Raw genomic sequence first — 6,000 nt, 5'->3', positions numbered from 1 at the left:
TCGTGTCCGTCTAAGATGATCACTGGGTCGGGTGTGTGGCTACTGGCTCCAGAGGACGAAGCGCCAGAGTCGCTGGAGGGTAAAGAGGACGAGATCTGTGTGTCGGCAGCAGTAGCAGGCGAGGTGGCGGATTAGTCTGAGTCGCTCTCCAAAATGATAATGGGTGGGACATCCGACATCTGAACAAGGAAAAATAACTTTTTTCATATCAGTAAGTCATATAGCAAGCACGTATTAGGAAAAGTAACCACGACAGTCTAGATCATTGATAGCAGTAAGTAGCATGGCAATAATGACAAGTATTATGCAATCGAAAGCAGATAATAGCATGCAGTAGTGAAAGCAAGTAACAGTATAGGCATATAGTAGTAAAAGTAAACAGCAGCATGCAGCAAGTTCCACAGAAACAAGTAAACTAGCAAGTTGTAGATTAGTCCTATTACTGAATCCTACTCGGTCCGGTCTAGACTCACTAATGCAACCTAATTCCCTACAACCAATGCTCTGATACCAAATGTGATGCCCCGTACAAAATTAACGTGTACGGATCATCAACAACAGGATCATTACAAGGTCAAACACTATATGCTGTTTTAAAAGAAGATTGCATTCATAAGAAAAGGTGATGTATTAACCAACATCAAATGTTTTAGAACGAAAGTATGCTTCTATGAATAGAAGCAATTAATGATAGTACGTGATCCAATGGTCGTTACGAATACATTGTTCAAAAGTAATAAAGTTTGAATGCAAAATAAATGTTTCATGCGAAGACATATCTAATAAGCGCAGCGGGAGTCTACAAAGTATGGCAACTACAGTGGAAGCAATCAAACCTTAAGCACCTGAGAAAAACATGCTTAAAAACGTCAACACAAAGGTTGGTGAGCTATAGTTTAAGTATAACAGTAATGTAAGGTAGGCCACGAGATTTCATTGTTTCAAAACAGTATGAAAAGTATATGTATAAACGTCGATATGCGGGAATAGTAAGCAAGTGGTTCCGTCTTCCCGAATATTAAGATGCTTCTCCGATTCTTTGGGTATTTCATCCTTTAAATTTCCCTCTTTTAAAACTCCTTGTTGCGCCTCCTTTATTTGAGTAGTAAGGTTATTGTGAATCATTATATTCATAGATTTTACTCGAATGGGTTCTCTGTCCTTCCTGCTTAAGGCATCGGCTACCACATTTGCCTTCTCCGGGTGGTAACGAATCTCAAAGTCGTAATCATTCAACAATTCAATCCACCTACGCTGCCTCATATTCAGTTGTTTCTGATTAAATATGTGTTGAAGACTTTTGTGGTCGGTATATATAATACTTTTGACCCCATATAAGTAGTACCTCCAAGTCTTTAATGCAAAAACAACCGCACCTAATTCCAAATCATGCGTCGTATAATTTTGTTCGTGAATCTTCAATTGTCAAGATGCATAAGCAATCACCTTTGTTCGTTGCATTAATACACAACCGAGACCTTGCTTTGATGCGTTACAATAAATCACAAAATCATCATTCCCTTCAGGCAATGACAATATAGGTGCCGTAGTTAGCTTTTTCTTCAATAACTGGAACGCTTTCTCTTGTTCATCCTTCCATTCAAATTTCTTCCCTTTATGCGTTAATGCAGTCAAGGGTTTTGCTATTCTGGAAAAGCCTTGGATGAACCTTCTGTAGTAACCAGCTAGTCCTAAAAACTGGCGTATATGTTTCGGAGTTTTCGGGGTTTCCCACTTTTCAACAGTTTCTATCTTTGCCGGATCCACCTTAATACCTTCTTTGTTCACTATGTGACCGAGGAATTGAAGTTCTTCCAACCAAAATGCACACTTTGAAAACTTAGCGTACAATTCTTAGTTCCTCAATACTTCTAACACCTTTCTCAATTGTTCACCGTGTTCTTGGTCATTCTTTGAGTAAATAAATATATCATCAATGAAAACAATGACATACTTGTCAAGGTATGGTCCACACACTCGGTTCATAAGGTCCATGAATACAGCTGGTGCGTTAGTTAATCCAAACGGCATAACCATAAACTCGTAATGATATAACGCGTCCTAAAAGCAGTCTTTGGAATATTATCTTCTTTCACCCGCATTTGATGATACCCGAAACGTAAGTCAATCTTTGAATAAACAGACGAGCCTTGTAGTTGATCAAATAAGTCATCAATTCTCAGTAGTGGGTATCGGCTCTTGATGGTAAGTTTGTTCAACTCTCGGTAGTCGATACACAACCTGAATGTACCATCTTTCTTCTTGACAAACAAAACAGGAGCTCCCCACAGTGATGTGCTTGGTCGAATGAAACCACGTTCTAAAAGTTCTTGTAATTGACTTTGCAGTTCTTTCATCTCGCTGGGTGCGAGTCTGTAAGGAGTACGAGCTATTGGTGCAGCTCCTGGTACAAGATCTATTTGAAATTCAACGGATCGATGTGGGGGTAATCCCGGTAATTCTTTCGGAAATACATCGAGAAATTCTTTTGCGACGGGAACATCATTGATGCTCTTTTCTTCAGTTTTTACTTTCTCGACGTATGTTAGAACAGCATAGCAACCTTTTCTTATTAGTTTTTGTGCCTTCAAATTACTAATAAGATGTAGCTTCGTGTTGCCCTTTTCTCCGTACACCATTAAGGGTTTTCCTTTTTCTCGTATAATGCGAATTGCATTTTTGTAACAAACGATCTCTGCTTTCACTTCTTTCAACCAGTCCATACCGATTATCACATCAAAACTCCCTAACTCTACTGGTATCAAGTCAATCTTAAATGTTTCGCTAACCACTTTAATTTCTCGATTCCGACATATATTACCTGCTGAAATTAATTTACCATTTTCTAATTCGAGTAAAAATTTACTATCCAAAGGCGTCAATGGGCAACTTAATTTAGCACAAAAATCTCTACTCATATAGCTTCTATCCGCACCCGAATCAAATAAAACGTAAGCAGATTTATTGTCAATAAGAAACGTACCCGTAACAAGCTCCGGGTCTTCCTGTGCCTCTGCCGTATTAATATTGAAAACTCTTCCGTGGACTTGTCCATTCGTGTTCTCCTGGTTCAGGCAATTTCTAATAATGTGGCCCGGTTTTCCACATTTATAACAAACTACATTGGCATAACTTGCTCCGACACTACTTGCTCCGCCATTACTTGTTCTAACACCATTTGTTCCTTTCGTTCTGTTAACCCCTGGTCCGTAGACCTCACACTTCACCCGAGTGATACTTTTCACATCTTTGGCATAGCTGCTTCTGATTGTTCTTGTTGTTGCGGTTATTATTGTTGTTGGGATGATTGTTGTAGTTGCTGTTGTTGTTGTTGTTGTTGTTGTTGTTGTTGTTGTTGGGCCGTTTGTTGTAGTTGCAATTGATGTTGCGATTGTTGGGATAGTTGTTGAGATTATTGTTGTAATTGCTGTTGTTGTTGTATTGGTGATTCTTATCACCGTTTTCCTCCCACTTTCTTTTGACTTGCTTTACATTAGCCTCTTCAGCAGTCTGTTCTTTAATTCTTTCTTCAATCTGGTTCACTAGTTTGTGAGCCATTCTACATGCCTGTTGTATGGAGGCGGGCTCGTGTGAACTTATATCTTCTTGGATTCTTTCTGGTAATCCTTTCACAAACGCGTCAATCTTCTCTTCCTCATCTTCGAACGCTCCCGGACACAATAAGCACAATTCTGTGAATCGTCTTTCGTACATGGTAATATCAAATCTTTGGGTTCGTAACCCTCTAAGTTCTGTCTTGAGCTTATTGACCTGGTTCTGGGACGATACTTCTCATTCATCAAGTGCTTGAATGCTGACCACGGTAGTGCGTAAGCATCATCTTGTCCCACTTGTTCTAGATAGGTATTCCACCATGTTAACGCAGAATCTGTGAAGGTATACGTAGCGTACTTCACTTTGTCCTCTTCAGTACACTTACTTATGGCAAACACCGATTCGACCTTCTCGGTCCACCGTTTCAATCCGATCGGTCCTTCGGTTTCATCAAATTCCAAAGGTTTGCAGGCAGTGAATTCTTTGTAGGTGCATCCTACACGATTTCCTGTACTGCTAGATCCAAGGTTATTGTTGGTATGTATCGCAGCCTGTACTGCGGCTATGTTTGAATCAAGAAAGGCACGAAATTCCTCTTCACTCATATTCAAGGTGTGTCGAGTAGTAGGTGCCATTTCCTTCAAAATAGTCAAATGAAACGAGTTAATCATATAGAATATCAAGAGTTGTCAATAGTATTTCGTAGCGTAATATGAACTTATTTATAAAAGCTCTTTCTTCATATTAGCGTTTTATACTCTTTAATTCGGGTAGTACCTACCCATTAAGTTCATACTTAGTAGCTAATATACCATTTCAACTACTACAATTCTATATAAAAAAACTAATCACAAAAAAAAAAAATATATATATATATATATATATATATATATATATATATATATATATATATATATATATATATATATATATATATATATATATATATATATCATATTCAAACCTTTATACAATAACTTGCAAACTTACAATACCGCTATTTTACATATAGCATGAAATATAGCACATAAAACTTTGATACAAAGTAGTTGCGAAGATAATTCTAGTTAATAAATAAGGCGTTCAGCAAAGGCAACGAAGACACGTAATTCATACGTCCAGAAACAAGTCATGCATTCTGGTTTTACTAATACCACTTCCCATCCTTGGTCTTGCGGAACGTAACCGCTGTGACCGATAGTATGACAACGTGTTGTAACGTCGTCAAAAGGGCGAATGTTACGTAATGACCAACAGTCTCGTAATAACCTAAAAACCTCATTTCTTACCCCAATTACCAACTCCGTCACTTGTGGGATCGTTTTGTTTAATAGTTGTAGCCCGATGTTCTTTTTCTGACTTTGGTGAGAAGCGAACATTACTAACCCATAAACATAACATGCTTCTTTATGTTGCATGTTAGCCGCTTTTTCTAAATCATGAAGTCCTATATTCGGATACATTGAGTCAAAATAATTTCTTAACCCATTGCGTAAAATAGCATTTGGGTTCCCCGCAATATATGCGTCAAAGTAAACACATCATAACTTATGGGTTTCCCAATGTGATATCCCCCATCTTTCAAACGAAAGCTGTAATGACCCGAAATTTTCCGACCAAATTATACTTATGAGATTAATATTTACATAAATTAAACCATACCAACATGATAAGCAATCCAAATTGTTGAGACTTGTGTTTTTGAAAAGAGTTTTACACAACGTTTGACCGTCCAATATGACCGATGATATCACGAACTATATAACATACGATAATTATATGTTTGTGTATATATATGTATTTATATATATTTAACATGATCTAAGGATGGTTTAACATCTCATTGTGTACTAATGACAATGAGTTATAAGTATATTTTGAAACTACTAACTTAAGTTTTCAAAACGATAACTATACGTAACATTCTTTGATATATATACTTATAATCTATAATGCTTATACATGTATCGTATATATAATGTATTTAATTACTTTTGAGGACTTAAATACATAAAACAATATAAGTATATTCACAAAAGATAGCTATATTTGAATTATCGTTCCGTTTCCTGAAGATTTTTATACGTATATCTAGGCTATATGTACCCGTATCATACCCAGCTTCTATACGTATTTACTATTGGTATATACACATCAAATTAACATCCTAATCAACCTTATTACTGCCCTAGATATGAGGTAACTAGAATTGGTCAAGTAGTATGAATTATTAGTAAGAAAACAAAATTAGGAATCCTTTTCTTTCTTTATAAACTAAAAATGTTTTTATAAATGAACACCATTTCTTCACTCCATTTTCTCATAACTACACCCTAATTTCTCTCTAAAAATACTCTTAACTTCATACTTGATCATCTCCAAGCATTTTCCCCATCATTTAGCTTCAATTACAAGCCTTAAACACCATAAGAAAACTCTTTCAAG

This window comes from Rutidosis leptorrhynchoides, chromosome 1, assembly GCF_046630445.1.
Source record: "Rutidosis leptorrhynchoides isolate AG116_Rl617_1_P2 chromosome 1, CSIRO_AGI_Rlap_v1, whole genome shotgun sequence".
Lineage (NCBI taxonomy): Eukaryota > Viridiplantae > Streptophyta > Magnoliopsida > Asterales > Asteraceae > Rutidosis > Rutidosis leptorrhynchoides.
The sequence above is the reverse complement of the archived record's forward strand: the minus strand, read 5'-3'. Positions refer to the sequence as shown.